This window comes from Fistularia commersonii, chromosome 16, assembly GCF_037954325.1.
Source record: "Fistularia commersonii isolate RoL2024-O1a breed Wild chromosome 16, RoL_Fcom_v1.0, whole genome shotgun sequence".
Taxonomy (NCBI): Eukaryota; Metazoa; Chordata; class Actinopteri; order Syngnathiformes; family Fistulariidae; genus Fistularia; species Fistularia commersonii.
In genome coordinates, this window is record NC_141299.1 from 344,646 (window position 1) to 363,448 (window position 18,803).

General features: G+C 44.6%; 1 long non-coding RNA gene across 1 annotated transcript in view; it reads left to right on the top strand.

Moving 5' to 3' along the window:
* The window catches only part of LOC147225465 (uncharacterized), a 54,006-nt gene extending 41,176 nt beyond the window's left edge, over nucleotides 1-12,830 (top strand). The window contains exons 3-4 of the long non-coding RNA XR_015107255.1: nucleotides 4,034-4,272; nucleotides 12,351-12,830. This is a non-coding gene — a long non-coding RNA (uncharacterized LOC147225465). The remainder of the gene's footprint in view (nucleotides 1-4,033; nucleotides 4,273-12,350) is intronic.
* Nucleotides 12,831-18,803: the final 5,973 nt, after the last annotated feature.

An 18,803-nucleotide genomic window follows, 5' to 3' on the forward strand; every position in this document is an offset into this window, starting at 1 on the left:
GGATTGTACAGATGGTTGACTTAGCCGTGTTGTAGTGCTTAATGAGATCTGTAACACCAAGACCACTCACACATTTAGCAATTATTTCCCTGTTCAGATCGACTGAACTTCTTCTTCTTAACTCCACTACCTCTAGCCTGCTCAATCTTTTTGGAAGCACAATGAGGCAAGCTTACTGAAAAAAACACAAAAAGTTTTAATGGTAGAGCACAACGATAAAGGATGTAAACAACGCGGAGTAGCACGACTGACGCTACGCTACAACACGGAAAGCCTGTGAGTTTGTTTGTGTGTTTGTGCACAGAGTTTGTTCACAGGTCAATTCAAAATTTGATGGAAAATTCTGTTTGTAGCCCAACATGTTGATAATCAGCAGCGTCTGTAAGCCCAGGTTCTTCTGTATTTGATTTTGGTTTTTTTTGGAGAGAGTTTTTTCTTCAGAGAAATCTTGATGTTTGAAATGTTTGTACTGAGTGGATTGGCGATTAAATTAACATGAAAAGACGTTGGGTCGGTCAATGAAAACCCTTCTGAACGAGGTCCTTCAAGGCCACGTCTCTACTCTGGCCCTGGACGCTTCATCTACTGCAGCGGCCAAGATTGTTATGTCTGATATAAATATTAAAGTTATTGTAGTATCAAGTATAAATTGTATTTAATTACGTTAAATATAACTATAGCTTTACAACAATAATTAATTGCCCTTATCCCACTATCTGCACCTTACTATATATATATATATATATATATATGTGTGTGTTGATACAAGGCAGGATGGATCCATGCTTTCATGTTGTTGACGCCATATTCTGACCCTACCATCCGAATGTCGCAGCAGAAATCGAGACTCATCAGACCAGGCAACGTTTTCACCTCTTTTCCACACTGTCCGTTGCTCTGGACTGTTGACCCCAAGTACCTGTAATCCTCCAACTTCCTGATCTCCACTCCCTGGAGCCTCACCATTCCTCCTGAAATCCTCTCATTCACACACATATACTCTGTCTTGCTGTGACTAACTTGCATTCCTCTCCTTTCCAGTGCATACCTCCACCTCTCTAGATTTTCCTAAATCTGTTCTCTGCTCTCACTACAAATCACAATGTCATGTGCAAACATCATGGTCCATGGAGATTCCTGTCTAACCTCATCTCTCAGCCTTTCCATCACCACTGCAAACAAGAGTCCCACCTCTGCCATGAACATCTCTGTTACCCCTACAGCACACCGCACCGGTGTCTCACAGCTAGTACACCAGTCTGACATACTTCTCTGCCACTCCAGACTTCCTCAAACAATACCAGAGCTCCTCACTTGGCACCCTGTCATACGCTTTTTCTAGGTCTACAAAAACACAATGCAGCTCCTTCTGGCCTTCTCTATATTTCTCTATTGCCTTCCCTAAACAAATACTGCATCTGTGGTTCTCTTTCTAGGCATGAAGCCATGCTTCTGTTCACAAATGCTTACTTCTGCTCTCAGTCTGGTTTTCACTACTCTTTCCCATAATTTCATTGTATGGCTCATCAACTTTATCCTTCTATAGTTGCTACAATTCTGCACATCCCCATCCACCATCACACTTAGTCTCCATTCCTTCAGGCCTCTTCTCACTCTCTAAGATCCTGTTAGATAAGAGTTAGAAAACAGTCTAGACACTTCCACCCTTCCAAGGGTATATCATCAGGACCAACTACTTTTCCACTCTTCATCCTCTTCAGTGCCTTCCTCACTTTACTTTTACCAATCTCTGCTACTTTGTGGTCTTTTACCCTTGCCTCTCTTTCATTTTCCACGCTCATCAGCTCTTCTAAGCACTGTTTCCATCTTCCCATCACTCTTCTAGCATCTGTCAATACATTTCCCTCTCTATCCTTAATCACCCAGACCTGTTGTACATCCTTTTCCATCTTTATCTCTGTTTATCTATACATCTTTAACCTGTATAGATCAATCTCACCGTCCATAATATCCAACCAAACATACAGGTCATTGTACGCCCTTTGTTTTGCCTTTTTCTAACTCTATCTTTACCTTACGTTGTATCTCTCTGTACTCCTGTCTGTTCTCTTCAGTACTCTCAGTGTCCCGCTTCTTCTTTGCTAACCGCTTTCTCTGTATATACTCTTGCACTTCCTCATTCCGCCACCAAGTCTCCTTATCTACTTTCCTTCCAGATGACACACCAAGTTCTCTTCTTTTTGTCTCCCTGATAATGCTAGCTGTTGTTGTCCAATCATCTAAAGCCCCCCCTGACCACCCATAGCTTTTCTCAACTCCTCCCTGAAAACCATGCAACCCTCCTTCCTTTTCAGCTTCCCCCACTTTGTCCTCTGCTCTACCTTTGTCCTCTTCATCTTCCTTGTCACCAGAGTCATCCTACAAATCACCATCCTATGCTGTCTGGCTACACTCTCTTGTACAACTACTTTGCAGTCACTGATCTCTTTCAGGTTACCTCGTCTATACAAGATGCAGTCTACCTGCGTTCTCCTACCTCTGCTCTTATAAGTTACCCTATGTTCCTGTTTTTTCTGGAAAGAAGTGTTCACTACAGCCATTTCCATCCTTTTTAAAAAATCTACCACCATCTGTCCACCACCATTCCTATCCTGCATACCAAATCTGCCCATCACTTCTTCATCCCCTCTATTGCCTTCACCAACATGTCCATTGAAGTCTGCACCAATTATCACTCTCTCATCTCTGGGGATATTCTGTATCACTTCATCTAACTAATTCTAGAACTTCTCTTTCTCAAATTCAAATCCCACCTGCGGGGCATAGCCACTAACAACACTGAGCATCACACCTTCAATATCCAGTTTCAGACTTATAAATCTATCTGACATTCTTTTCACCTCCAGAACATCCCCAACAAACTCCTCATTCAAGATAATTCCTAATACATTTCTCTTCTTGTCAGTTAAATGATAGTACAACTTAAAGCCAACTCCTCAGCTTCTACTCCTTACTACCTTTCCACCTTGTCTCCTGGACACACAGTATATCCACTTTCCTTCTCTGCATCACGTTGACCAACTCTACCTTTTCCTGTCATAGTCCCAATATTCAAGTTCCTACTCTCAGTCCCAGACTCTTGCCTTTCCTCTTCTCTCTCTGCTTCCGAACACGCCTTCATCCTCTCCTTCTTTGACCTACAGTAGCCCAGTTTCCATTGGTTCCCTGTAGGTCATTTGTATCAATTGCAATCGTTGTTAACCGGGACCTTGACTGATCCGGTATGATCTGATTATCATGGTTGATATACATGCTTGGTTTTGGCAAAAATTTTACCCCGGATGCCCTTCCTTATCCGGGTTTGGGGCTAGCTCAGGAGGACACTGGCAAGTGGTGCCCTGAGGCCGCATTACATATATGTGTGTGTGTGTGTGTGTGTGTGTGTGTGTGTGTGTGGTGTGCGCGTGTATATGTTGGCTGTCAACATTTTTTCGTATGTATGTATATGTATGTTGTATGTCGTATGCCAAATTCCAATAGTGCCAAATTCCAGTAGTGCAATAACCTCGAATTATCATCATATTCTATACTTGTTTTTACTTTGTATTCCTTTACATACCTTATTTTTTCATTTCACGTTTTATCTTTTCTTTTCATGCTTCTATTTTTATCCAACATTTTTTTTCTTTTGTCTCACAATTCTAAAGTAGTCAGATAATCTGAAGTGTTATTTTAAGTGAGCCCCTTTTCTATTTTAATGTGTGTACTGTGTTCCCTTTTTTCTGGCTTATTTACTGTATATTCCATCCATCCATCCATCCATCCATCCATCCATCCATCCATCCATCCATCCATCCATCCATCCATCCATCCGTCAGTGAACCTCGGCGTGCCACTGTAATCCAGCCAGAACTAGGGCTATGGCTCACTCTAGTGGCCATGCTGATTACCTGCTGCTGGTGTTTTGGGTGAAACAGTGGATGAATGGAACCTATGCATCTTTCAGCTGACTGGAGAGCTCGCTCTAGATTCATGCTATCACTTCTTCATGAATTTGTATTTGTGTTTCCAGGATAGTAAAGAGCCCCCAGACTGCTGCCTCAGTGAGTCCTTCACATCGCCGTCATGCACCTTAGGAGTCAACCTGCGTAGAGGCCGCCGCCGGTTCTCGGGCACCCTGCAGCTGCCTCCATTATCATGGCGCCAAGGGGAGAGGGTGCGCACCCCTGAAGACGAGGTCATCGCCAGGCCGACGTCCCTACCATTCGGAGCCCCTCCCAGAATTGACATCACGCCGGTGGATCCTGATTGGTGAGTCAAGTCCATCATCAATATCTGGGGTCGTGTTGTCAGACAGTTGCATTAGCAAGAAGCCCCCAGTTCCTGATATCAGTGGTTAGTGCTTTTTGCTGGTTAAACCCCAACACGGGGTTATTCTTCATGAAGAGAGAGTGAATGGTTGTATCTTATTTGGACATTTGGACAACAGGGTGAATTGTTTGGTCTTATTATGATGTGAATGAGCGGACTACTGTCTGTGGATGTTCTCAGTCATTCAGGTCACGTTGAATTATTGTCAAAATATTCTTGTTGTGGCCTTGAATTTCTTCATTGAAGATATTTCACCCCTCATCCCAAAGGCTCCTTCACTTCTGATTCATCTGAAGGGAACAGGATATCCGTGTTTGTTTTTCCTTGCTAATGTTGTGTTGGGCTGTCTGTGCCTTCTCTAAAATCTTGTTAATTTCCACCATGACCAAACCCGGAAAAAGCGATGTTTCTTCCTTTCACGAAATTGCATTTCATTCAGAAGCTGTCGTTGGGTTCTCTGAAGGATGCCGTCTGCTCGCTGCCCCTTAACCAAGGAAAGTAGATTTGAGCTGTTTGGGGTGATCATCTGTTGTCTACATCATAGGTTCAAGCGCAGGTGGTTCCCATTGTCTGCGAGTCTCCTGGCTGTCTTTTCAACTCCTGGACAAGTTGAAGGACGGTCATCCCAAATTTTACACCAGCATGTCTGCAGAGGTTCTCAGTCATCCATATCAAGGTGAATTCTTGTCCAAATCTTCTTGACGTGGCATCTGGACGTGAATTTCCTCACTCGAAGACGGTTCAACCCTCATCCCAGAGGCTTCTTCAGGCTTCTTGCAGAAGAAGATTTTGACCAGAGAGAGCTAATGGCTGTATACTAACTGAGATAGGCTCCAGCCCTCCCATGACCTTGACTGCAGGGTAAGCTGTATAGATAATGAATGAAAACAGGAGGGTGGCAAGGTATGGGGGGTTGGTGTTCTTGTAACAGAGCACCAGGTATGCAGATGTTTCCTTTCAGAAGGATTTATTGCTGCAATCTGAATAGCAATACAACAAAACCATAACCCTGTACATTATACCCAAACAAATCCATCCATCCATCCATCCATCCATCTTCCCCCACATATCCGGACTCAGGTCGCGGGGGCAGCAGCCGGAGGAGTGAGGCCCAGACACTCCCTCTTCCTTGTCACATGGTCCAGGTCCTCTGGGGGGACCCCAAGGTGTTCCTAGGCCAGCCAGGAGACATAGTTTCTCCAGCGTTTCCTGGGTCTTCCCCGTGGTCTCCTCCAAGATGGACATCCCTGGAATACCTCCCCCAGGAGGCATCCTGACCAGACGCCCGAGCCACCCTATTTGACTTTTCTCAATGTGGAGGAGTAGCGGCTCTACTCTAAGGTCCTCCTGGATGACTGAACTTCTCAAACTATCTCTAAGGGAGAGTCCGGCCACCCTGCGGAGGAAACTCATTTTGTCTGCTTGTATCCGCAATCTCGTTCTTTCTGTCACTATCCATAGTTCGTAACCGTAGGTGAGGGGGGGAACGTAGATCAACCGGTAAATTGAGAGTTTGGCCTTTTGACTCAGCTCCTTCACCATGAAAGACCAGTACAGAGTCCGCATCACTGCAGACCCCGCATCGATTTGCCCGTTGATCTCCTGCGCCATCTTTCCCTCACTCATGAAGAAGACACTGAGAGACTTGAACTCCCCCACTTGGTACAGGACCTCTTTCCCAACCCGGAGTGGGCACAAGAGTCTGGGCAAGATGTTTGACAGCTCTCTCAAAGATGCAGCTGTCTGTTTGAAGTCTGTGGACAAGTCCAGTCTACCTGGAAAATTCAGGGCTTGGGTCTACCAGCACGGCATCCTCCCCAGGATCCTGTGGCCGCTCCTCATCTATGCCATCCCACTCTCCACAGTAGAAACCCTGGAGAGGAAAGTCAGTAGCCACTACTGGAGATGGCTGGGTATACCAAAGAGCCTGAGCAGCATTGCTCTCTATGGGCGCAACAACAAACTGCAGCTGCCCTTCAAGTCCTTGGAGGAGGAGTTCAAGGTACCCAGAGCCAGAGAGGTGGTGCTGTACAGGGATTCCAGCGATCCGAAGGTGGCTAATGCTGGAATCCAGGTAAGGACGGGCAGAAAGTGGAAGGTAGAAGAGGCCGTACAAACAGCTGAAGCTAGGCTGCGCCATAGGACTCTGGTGGGAGTCGTCACATGGGGCCGAGTTGGCCTAGGTGCCTTCCCAAACCCCCAAATGATCATCAGGGGGAAGGAGAGGCGCCTGGTCCAAGAGGAGGCGAGAGCGGCTGTGGAGGAATCGAGATCTTGCAAGGCGGTGCGCATGAGACAGCAGGTAGCCTGGACAAGATGGGAAAATGCGCTTGAGAGGAAAGTTACCTGGACGGAGATCTGGAAAGCTGAGCCTCATCACATCAAATTACTTGTCCAGGCAGTGTACGATGTGTTGCCCGGTCCATCGAACCTGCATACTTGGGGCTTAGCAGAGTCACCAGCCTGCCCATTGTGTTCCAAGAGAGGCACCTTAGAACAGGTCCTAAGCTGCTGCACCACAGCATTAGGAGGAGGGAGCTACCAATGGAGGCATGACCAAGTCCTGAAGACCATCGCTGAGACACTCAGCACAGGGTTGCTTTGGGCAAAGCAGTTCCGCCCTGCTAAGAACTCCATTGGCTTTGTCAAGACTGGGGAGCAGGCGGCCACAGCTAAAAGAACACCAGCAGGCATCCTGACATCTGCAAGACTGGCAGCTGCTAGTGGACATTGAAAAACAGCTTAAGTTCCCTAGCCATATTACAACCACCACCCTCCGTCCTGACATTGTCCTTGTATCAGAGGCCACCAAGCAAGTGATAATGTTGGAGTTGACCGTCTTGTGGGAAGACCGCTTGGAAGAGGCTTTTGAGAGGAAGCTCTCCAAGGACATAGGACTGGTCAATGAGTGCCAGCAAGCAGGATTGAGGGCAAAATGCCTTCCAGTGGAAATGGGCTGCAGGGGCTTTGCGGCCTGGTCCTATGCCAGCGCTCTGGGTTGTCTGGGCATCGTCCGGCAGGATAGGAGAAGAGCCATCCGCAAAACCACCGAAGTGGCAGAGAGGGCCTCCAGATGGCTGTGGCTCAAGAGAGGAGAGCCATGGAGTCATGGTTGCTAGCGTGCCAACTGGACACAAGCCGGGGTCTGATCAGCCCTGGCTGGGTCACCTGGATGAGGGTGTATGATGTTGAAAGACCTGAAACACCCAAAGATCCCAGGAACATCACTGAGGATGTGTCCATGTGCATTAGTATATGTATTTACACAGTTGTACAGCAAAACATTTATTGCACGGAAGACAATGGAACTATTGCACGTACGGAGAAATATTGTAAGAATAAGAATAAGAATAAGAATAAGAATAAGAATAAGAATAAGAATAAGAATAAGAATAAGAATAAGAATAAGAATAAGAATAAGAATAAGAATAGGAATAAGAACAACTTTATTTATCCGGAAGGAAATTGTTGTGCCAGAGTTTCAAGTAGAACATAACAATAATAAATAATAGTAGGAAATTGTATAAACAGTAAAAAAAAAGGAGGGAGAGTAAGAAATACAAATAAAACTATAAAGTGTCAAAGTCAAGGCTATAAAGTGTTTTAAGGTCTTAAGTACAAAGATTTGAATATTCCCTTGGGCTGAAGGAAGAGGAATTAAAAAGTCCGATAGCCTCAGGTAGGAAAGACCTCCTGTGGCGTTCAGTGGAGCTCCTTGGTGTATCAGTCTACGACCGAAAGAGCTCTGACTGGATGTCAGTATGGCATGCAGGGGTGATGGGCGTTGGTACATGATGACTCCACTGACTGCCAGTTGACACTGTCTGATGCTCACAGTGTCAGACACAGAGTTATACAGTCTGATGGCAGCTGGCAGGAATGATTTCCTATGTTGCTCGGTGATGTGATCAGTTTAGAGCTGAAAGAACACCTGTACCTGACTTGAACGTTGTTGAGTGGGTTGGTCAGAGTTTCCAGGATGACCTTCACCTTGTGAGGCATATCTGACGCCGACGTCAGAGGATCTAGCTTCACTCCCACGATGTTACTGGCCTCGCGGATCAGCCTGTTCAGTCAATTGGCATCCGCTATCCTCTCCGTGCTTCCCCCAGCACACCACAGCACAGAGGATAGAAGATAGAACATTTCAAGCATAGTCCTGCGGATGTTAAAGGGCCTCAGTTGCCTCAGCAGATAGAGGCACTGTGGTCCTTATCACTTTCCTCAGTCCAGTTTTTTACCCCCAGATACTTGTAGTCGGTCACAGTGTCCACATTGACCTCCTTGATGAAAACAAGGGTCATCGACTCCTTGGTCCTTCTCGGGTCCACCATTAGTTCACCCTGGCTGAGTTAGCATCAGTTAGCATCCAATTTTGACATCAAACATAATTAAACTCACCTTCTGTCATTCACACACAGAAATAAGCCAAGGTGAGCATCAAGAAAGGTGAAAAACCCAAGAATCTCTGCTGCGCTAAAAAGGAAAAAAATAGTTTCTTCTGCATCGTGCACAGGTGTGATGCATCAGGAGCGTAGGATCTATGAGAATTTACCAACAAACACCAACTGAACGGTATCATTTCAACAACAGTTAAATAAACAGAAACAATGTGGGCTTTCTGACAGAATGAATGAACAAACCATCATTTATCATTGGGAAATGAGTGCCGTCAGCTCATCACAGTACGATTTCCAGTTAAACTTGTTTCTCAATCCAAGTCCATCAACCCTGATATTTAATTTACAATCACCCTAACGCACATATGCTCACAATGTGCTGGTAAACACACCAAAGGCTCTGGACTGGATGCCAGGAGCGGCAGCTTCAGCTTCTGGTTCCCCAAGAAACTAAAACCTCCAGAAATCAGACTTTAAGATCTGTCTTCTCTCTCCCTTTGCTTGCCTGTCGGGCAGCTTTTGAAGGTGAGATGTCTGTGACTGGAAAGTCTTGCAACGTTCCTTGTAAACACCTCATATTGCTGTCGTGGCTTTGGAAAACCAGGTCACATCATATTCAGCTTGTCACTGCCGCCATTGCATTTTTCCTTATCCAACAGGCGCCCAAACCGGTCCGCCTGTGCCAGGTCACAAACAGGTCACACACCCGCAGCAGCATACACGCCAAACGTCGGCGAGCAGGTGGCAAGCAACCTGTTTTCCACTTGTGACAAATTCAAGCCTGCTTCGACATGTTCAGATAATCAGCCCTGTTTGGCCATGTTCTCAAGCACGGTGTACACATTTGTCTAAGGGAGATATGTGCACGGATGCAAACGCTGTAGGGGTACTTCACCGTTTCGGTCTCTACCTGATGAAGGGCCCCAATAAAGGTTAGCATTCATCACTTCTGATTGGCTTAGCACTCAAAGGCAGAGTGTTAATGTACAGGCGGAGCAGCGGTTAGCGCTCACACCCAAAGGTCCCTGGTTGGATTCTCCATAAATTGCCTCCATGTTCTCTGAATGGGGTTCCTCATGGTTCTCACAGTTCTCCGGGTTCCTTCCACATTGGAGACCCTAAATTGTCCAGACTTTTGAATGAGAGGGTGAATAGTTTGAAATACCTATATGACTGAAGGGTTGTACGTCTCCATGTGACATATGAATGAGTGAATAGTGTCAAATGTCTCTATTTGACACACGAACAAGTGTTAGTGAATGGTTTGAAATTTCTTTATGACTAAATGATAGTACAACTCTGTGTGACTTTTGAATGACTGAATAGTTGCATCTGTATGACATGGGAATGAGTGAGTGAATGGTTGCCTTTCTACATCTGACCTTTGAATGGGTTAATGGTTGCATGTCTATTTAACATGTGAATGAGTGAATGGCAGAATGGCAGTCTCCAAATGAGTTTTGAATAAGTAAATAGTTGCATGTTCTATATAATGTACAAATGAGAGGGTGGATGGTTGCACGTCTACATGACATGTGAATGAGAGAGTGAATGGTTGTATGTCTACGTATGAATTTTGAGTGAGTGAATAGTAGCATGTCTCTATTTGACAAGTGAATGAGTGAAAGAGTGAATTAATTCTATATGATGTGGCATTGAGAGAGTGAATGGTTGAATGACATGTGAATGAATGAGTAAATAGTGCTTTGTCTCTGCATGATGTGTGAATGAGAAGGTGAATGTCATTTCTTTACATGACACATGAATGAGTGGGTGAATGGTTGCATGTCTCTATACGACACGTAAATGAGTGAAAGAGTGAATGGTTGAATGTTTCCATATGACGTGGCATTAAGAAAGTGAACGGTTGAATGACATGTGAATGAATGAGTTAAAAGTGCTATTTGTATGCATGATATGTGAATGAGAGGGTAAGTGTCATTTTTCTATATGATGCGTAAATAGGTGACAGAGTGAATGGTTAAAGTGAATCTTTTTGATGAGGAGCTGGACATAGTAAAGAGGGGTCGGGCAACTCCTAAGCTAGCGAGCCTATCACAACCAGGAAAAGGATTTGTCCGACATTTTCAAGCCACGAACTACGACCGGTACCCCTGGCTCACAGGCTCCGAGGCAAATTGTATTGCTGGCAGTGCTTGGAGCCAAAGCACACGGATAATCTGTACGACAGAATAATTGAACTCTGTTTGAGAAAGAAAGGAGGATGGATTTTGTCTACAAATGATCAGAATTTTGGTGAGTAAAATGCTGCTATTTTCCTAAATAATACTGCAAGTTTAGCCAGTTATTATTGGTGCTTTTTATGTGTTGCTGTTTGCTATAAAGGCATTTATTGTGGCTACTGTCCATTTGTGTGGCTCCAGCCATGGGACCGGACTTTTGTTGTCCCGGTGTGTTCAGGAGCTGATCAAGCAAGAATGGTTTATTCACGGTCAGGAAATACACTTACGAAATATCCTGGGCCAGAGATATTCCCGGGATAGAATGAATGTCATCCCGAGAGGATCGTTCACCCTCTCTGCACACCCGCTGAGATGCATCCAGTGGATGTGCAGGTGAGGTGGTTCTGGAGGCACGGCCATTTTATACCATCGCCTCAGCGGTTGGGTTTATTTGCTAATAAGGACTTGTTTTACACACTCTTGGAATTTGGGCACTTGAGGTGCCAGGCCACGCCCCGGACAAAGCTGCGGGGTACGTGATCGATTACGCACGGGGGGTGTCAGTGGAAGAGTACAGAGTTGGATATCCCTTTGTCGTCACGTGATGCGTGATGCGCTTCCATGAGCAAATTTTAACACTTCACGGGTTATCTATCTGCAATGCACCTCTCTTTATACTGCATTAGATGTTTGTTTTTATCATAGTCATAAACTAATTATTGGGGGGTGGATTGATTCGTAGCACTACTGAAGCCCTAGATGTCAAATGCACGGCCCGCCCCTGCTATATGATGTGGCATTGAGAGTGAATGGTTGAATGACATGTGAATGAATGAGTGACTAGGGGTATGTCTCTGTATGATGTGAATGAGAGAGTTAATGTCTCCACATGCTGCCCTCCGATTCACTGGTCCATGGGTGGACTAATAAATAATGAATGAATGAATGTTTATGCACAAAGTAGGCACATGTTATAACCATCACCTAGATCTTTAAGAGCAATGAACCTGCAGACTTTGTTTTACAAGGTTTTTCTGTGCTCAGTAACTTCACAGTCAGTCCATTTCAGCAGGAATTACAATGTTTGGATACACCTCAGAAGCTTTCAATTCACAATATATTCCATTTAAGTGACTCCAGTGAAGCCTATTTTTACTCTCCATTTGCTTTCCCAGCTGGTTGTTCGTGCATGGAGGGAGGGGGGTGGGTTGGGCATTTGATACAAAAATGGGTGTTTAGGAAGTCACTGACTTAAAAGTCACCTTATATCCAAGCTATACCTCTTCGGGGTGTAATCATAATAAAACCACGAGGGCTCAACGTGACACCTGCTTCTCACAAAATGAAATAATGTCACAATATGATCTGACTGCTGAAGCTCATTATGCAATGATGGGCTTATAACGTGGAGGTAATCATTTTTACCTTCAACCAGAGAGTGTGCCTGCCGGAGGATTCTGCAAAAGCCACCACATGCTGCTGCAACCGTCCACCTGAAGTGGCCTGGAGGAGCTGTTGGTCTGAGTTGCAATGCTTGCTTTCACCAGGAGAGAGCAGCGGGAGGAACTCATAATCACACCGCAGGGGAGCCACTGTGAGGAGCCTCGCATATTGCTTGACACTATTTCATTTAGAGGACGTGAGTGTGCAGGATATGCTCTGGAGGGTTGTGATGACGGTGTTCGTGCAGACATTCCACGCTGTCTGTGTGAATAAATCGGGAGCATGAATTAATGCATTTTTGTATTTCAGCCAAACAGTTGTATTTGTCTGGATGGGTTGTGAGATTATTCAAGAAAGGCTCTGCCATAAATGTTATTCATTTCAAAATGGGTCATATCTTCTGAACATGGTGAGCATGCTCGATGTACCTATACATTAAAAATGGTCCTTTTCAGCGTGAAGGTTTTGTTTAGCTCGGTGCAAAGTAGTTTGAATTGCCGAGAGCTTTTTCCTGTGGCGGGCTATTAAAGAACCGTCATCCACACATGGATCCTGATCGGAGGTTCATTTGTCCATCATCTCCTCATTTATAAATTCACTGTTAACATTGCATTCATCGGCGGCCTCACATCCCACTCAGGACATCGCAGACTTTCTTGAAGGTGAGGTGTGTGTCAGTTACTGTTGACCACCCCCTGCTTCTTCTCCTAAAAGCTATCAAGATGTTTCTCCTACTGCTGATGGGGGTTACGGCCCAATGGACCACCCTGTAGGTCCTATTTTCCGTGTGTGTGTGTGTGTGTGTCTGTGATTTTGAAGCCAGTCATCAGCACATCTCCTTGACTCTCCTCTCAAATCCCTCTGTTCTTCTTTAAGTGCTCCGTCTGTGTTGTGGAGGGTGAGTGTGTGGGAGGGAGTTATTTTGAGATTCTATTATTTTTCCAACTGATGAACACAATTGTTACACACTTTGGAGTGCCTTGTAAATGAGTGTATGTGTGTGTGTGTGTGAGTAAAGCCCAAGTTGCTGAGGTTGAATTCCAGACAGCTGTCCGTGGTGATATATATCCTACAAACGCTTCCTTTTTCTTTTTTTTATTGCAAATATATTGTCAGAGCAGGCAGAAGTAAGGGGGTCCATTGAGGGCTGTGCATCAGCCATTTAATGCAGTTTTACCAGTTCCCTATATTGGTGCCTTCTTCCCCAGATTTTCCCGCTGACATGTTTTATTCATGCGCGCTCTGCATCTGCACTACAAGGAGAATCCACCGAGCAGTGCTTTGAAGTCCAGATAAACAGCCCACGCGGGAACAGGATTTTTGGCGTGATGCTATTTCCACGCCGCTTCTGTTTTGAATCAACACGCCTGTCGTCACATCTTGCCGCTGACGCCGAGGAGAGTAAATAACTGTCCAACCGAGACTAATGGCCTCTGGGTGGTTAAATATCTCTGACGCCGCTGCTGTGTTTTCCTGACAGAGAACGGCTTCACTCCAAAGTGATTCATTCCGACATTATCAAAAATGAGTGATTATTTGTACCTGTTATATGACTTAGTGACGCGTTCCAGCTTTTCCTCACATCAGCTGTGCAAAGAGAGATTTGTCGCGCACACAAATAATACCTCGTAGCCCTTCGTTGCACAGTCCTGCAGGTATTCCAGCATGAGTCACCAAATATTAAGGTGTCTTCCAGCATCCAGTTTCACAGCCACGCAGTGTAAAACACATTCAGCACTGACTGTCAATGTAAATGAATTTAATCAAAATTATAGAACGAGTGTGTTCACACATACTGGGGATTCGGTCGCTGCGCACAGTTACACCTGGAGGTAAACGAAAACCACACAGAATACAGATTAGAGAGGACAAGGAGTGAAGTAACTAAGGAATATTCCGCATGAGTAAAGTGCGATCAGAGAGGTGGTGCAAATTAATCTGTGTGTGTGTGTGTGTGTGTGTGTGTGTGTATACACATATATATGTATACATACACATTATCTCCAGCAGGGTTGTGTCTCACAGTATGAACACTGTATATATATAAACGGTATCTATAGTGCATAATTATTCTATAAAATGCATAAATACAAAATGTATAGCATATACATACAGCATGTGTATTCTTTGCTGTAGTGTTGTGTCTCACAGTATTCACAATGTATATATAAAGTGTGTACAGTGGATATAAATAGTGTGTACAGTATATATATGCAGTGTTTACAATGTATATATACAGTATGTACATAGTGTATGTACAGTGTACATATGCAGTGTGTACAATGTATATGTACAGTGAATATATAAAGTGTATACAGTGTATATATGCAGTATGCACACTGTACTTATGCAGTATGCACAGTGTATATTTGCAATGTGTACAATGTACAAATATGTGTACAATGACATGTGCACTATGTAAAGTGAATATATGCAGTGTGTACAGTGTATATATACATTGTGTGCAGTGTATATGCCCTCTGTACAGCAGGGGTGTGTCCCACAGTGTGTGCCATGTGTATATATATTTATATACTGTTTGTGTACAATGTATATACATCCTTTGAGACGTGCAGGTGTTCTCATCGATGTGTGACATTGTGTGTGAGGCATTCTGGGGATTTATGGGTTTGTCAGAGATATGACTCGTGGGTGGAAGCTGGTCTGCTGCTGTTGGCGTTCAGTGATCTGCGACTACATCCAGGGAGCAGAATGGAATGTGGGTTCCTGCAAAACACTCACCGTGATTTTCTCTTCCGCTTCTCACTTCCTGTTTCACGCCAGGCGTGTTGCATGAGCTTGGATTCACCCCAATGTGTCTGCAGCTGATGGGGATGTTTTGGTTTTTCTTTTAATACCTTTTCTGAATGTTGCAATAATCCATTCGTCTTTTTTGAAGACGAGTGGATATACTGGCCTATTTTTCAAAAAAATTCATATATAAGGGGGACCGCATTACAAGGCGCATACACTAAATGGAGCTGCACTAAAGGGAATGTCAACAAAATAGTCAGATAAGTCAGTCAAACTTGATTAATAGAATACAAACATTCTGACAACTCCGTTCACTCCCAAAACAAGTAAGTGCATTCACAATACGGTACCATACGTTCCGGTAGCTCATACCGGTATTTGCGCCGCCTTCGTTGAAAACAATATATTTCATAATCTATTTGTTCAAAGTTGTTGTCAATTTTTTCAAAGTGTTTCATAAAACGAAGGACCTCTAAATTCATTGATGTTGATGTTGCTAGCTAGCGCCTTCATTTGAATAGTAACTGTAGAGACGCCTTTACTTGCTGCCCTCTATTCAACAACCCACTGTTCAAGTATGTCCTTTAACTCAAGCCATCTCGCTTTGTTCCCTCTGAAACTCTTTTTAGTCTTCTTTACTTGGCCCAGGTCATCTTTTTGCTTCCTCTACTTCTGCACCATTGATTAGTTAATGTTGAATTCTGTTGCTGCTGCTTTATCCCATGTTCTACTGTGTGACTGATTGCCTTGAGTTAAAACTCTGCATCGTAAGCGTTTGTCTTGAAAGCTGCCATTTTGGGTTCTTTATACACACACAGGTGGTTTGGGACTGGAATTCCCCTTTACCGTTTTTACAGCCGCTACTTCGGCCACGCGCGCACACACACACAAATGGAAATGAAAATGCACGCTTTGCACAGTCATATATTCCAGCATGCACCACGCGCTACTTCTTTTACGGGAGAAAATGGAGTCGGCAGCTGCTTCCCGTAGTTGCAAGACCTCTTGCGACTCAATATTGATCCATGAATAAGGCGCACTGGATTATAAGGTGCACTGTCGGTTTTTGAGAAGATTTAAGGCTTTTAGATGCGCCTTATTGTGTGGAAAATACAGTCATTGGTCTCCCTCAGCCTCTCCCCCTGGGAACCTGTCTAAATTCCTGCAGGTCTTCTAATCCGACCCACAATGCTGTATCGTTTTTCGGTCATTTCAGTCATCTGAGCGAGACGGCGGGCGAAAGAGGAAAGAAAGGGAGAAGATTTTTACGTAACCATAGATGCTACATTAAGTGTTCTTGTCCGAAGACAAGCCCATCGCACGCACCCCTGACTATCACACACACACACACAAACCTGGCCTGTGGACTTGTGATAAACGCAGATAGACATGCGAGATCCCCTTCCCTCCCTGCAGCCACACAGACTCCCGGCGTTCTCTGGTGTTCTCTGTGGGAGGCCCAGGGAACGCCAAGCAGACCCGGGCATCTTTCCCGTTTGTCAAGATGATGGAGAATGACAGATGGGACCGGGGGCTCCTGGGGGTGGGGGTTGGTTCAGGGGGACTTATATATTTATGGAGTTATTAACCCTATTATTGGTCGGCAGGGTTAGGATGCGAGTACACACACAAAGCCGATGAGCTGATTCAATCGTCAAAGGATTCTCTACTGACATCTGCCTTATTCAGAAATATGGATATCAGAGGTCTGGCTGATAATAGCTGATTAATATGTTATGTTTCAAAGAGCCCATTGATCTGTGAGAGCGTAATTCTCAGCAACCTTCATATTTTAATAAATGTACATTCTGAACTTGGATGTGAACTGTGCACTGCCCTCTCGTGGAAGTGCTGGTTAACCGCAATGAACCCACAGTCAACCAGTGACCAGTCTGGGATGACTCTCAGTGTATCCTGACACAGTGCTTTTTGCGAGATAATGAATAAATGGATGGAAGAATAAGAAATGTCACTTGATACTGGAATAATGGGTCTCCAGATAGGAGGAGAAATGCAGCTGGAGTTATCCTGAAGGAGGCGTTTGCTCTGAATGATCTGGAGGTGCAAAGAGTGTCGATAGACTGATGAGTCTGAAGCTGGAAATTGAAGGTGTGATACTCGTTGTTAGTTGCTATGCCCCACAGGTGGGATGTGAGTTAGAAGAGAAGAAAATCTGGATTAAGTTAGATGAAGTGATGCAGAATTTCCCCATAGGTGAGAGTAGTAATTAGTACAGACTTCAGTGGACATATTGTTGCAGGAAATAGTGGTGATGAAGAAGTGAACGGAAGCTTTGGTCTCCAGGATAGGAACACAGGGTGACAGATGCTGGTAGACTTTGCAAAAAAGGATGGAAATGGCTATAGTGAATATTTTTTTCCAGAAGAGGCAGGACCATAGGGGAACTTATAAAAGTGTAAGTAAGAGCATAATGTAGACTACATCTTGTATAGGCGATGCAATCTGAAGGAGATCAGTCACTGCAAAGTCGTGGTTGGTGTGAGTGCAGCCAAACAGCATAGGGTAGGGGTTTGGTTGACTCTGGTGACAAAAAAGATGAAGCGACAAGGGTGGTGCAGAGGGCAAAGTGGCGGAAGCTGAAAAAGTAGCTTTCAGGGAGGAGTTGAGAAAGGCTCTGGGTGGTCAGGAAGTATTCTAGATGACTGGATAGCAACAGCTAATGTGATTAGGGAGATAGGTAGGAGAGGACCTGGTGTGCCGTCTGGAAAGAAGTGCTACATTGAGGGGACTGAGAGAGCCGATATACAGCATATGGTTAATGGTAGAGGTAGCAAAGAGCATACGATGACTTGTATGCTATGTTGGAAACTATGGAAGGAGAGAATAATCTGTAAAGGTTTGCAAACAGAGATAGAGATTCTCTATCACATACAGCACATGCAACAAGTTCAGATCATTAAAGATAGAGAGGGAAATGTATTGAAAGGAGCCCGATGAGTGATGGGAAGATGGAAGGAGCACTTTGAAGAGCTGATGAACAAGGAAAATGAAAGAGTGTGAAGAGGTGACTATTGTGGACCATTTAAATGTCTAGGAGAGGCAGCACTAGTGTTCCTGGTTTGATTATTCAACAGGCCCTGAGAAAGTGAGATGATGCCATAGGAATGGAATGGAGAAGAAATTTGATGGTGCCCATTTTTAAGAATAAGGAGCATGTGCAGAATAGCGGTAACTATAGAGGAATGAAGATGATGAGTCATACAATTAAGTTATGGGGAAGAGTAGAGGGAACTAGACTGAGACCAGAGGTTAGAACTTTTGTTCAGCTGTATGGTTCCATGCCTCAAACCCTACGGATAAAGTGGTTGCTTTAAGAATACTGGTACAGAACAACAGAGAAGGTCATAGGCAACTTCATTGTGTCTTTGTAGACCACGAAAAAAACATACAATAGGGTGCAGTAGGGGGGCCTTTGGTATGTTATGAGGAAGTCTGGAGTGGCGGAGAAGTATGCTAGACTGAAGCAGGACATGTATGCTAGCTCTGCGATAGTGGTGAGGTGTCCTGTAGGTGTGACAGAGAAGTTCAAGGTGGTGGTGGGACTACATCAGGGGCCAGGAGGTATTGAAGAAAAGACAGGAAGCAGAGCTGAAGGTCGCAGAGATGAAGATGCTGAGGTTCTCTAGGAGTGATAAGGATGGATAAGGTCAGGAACAAGACCATCAGAGGG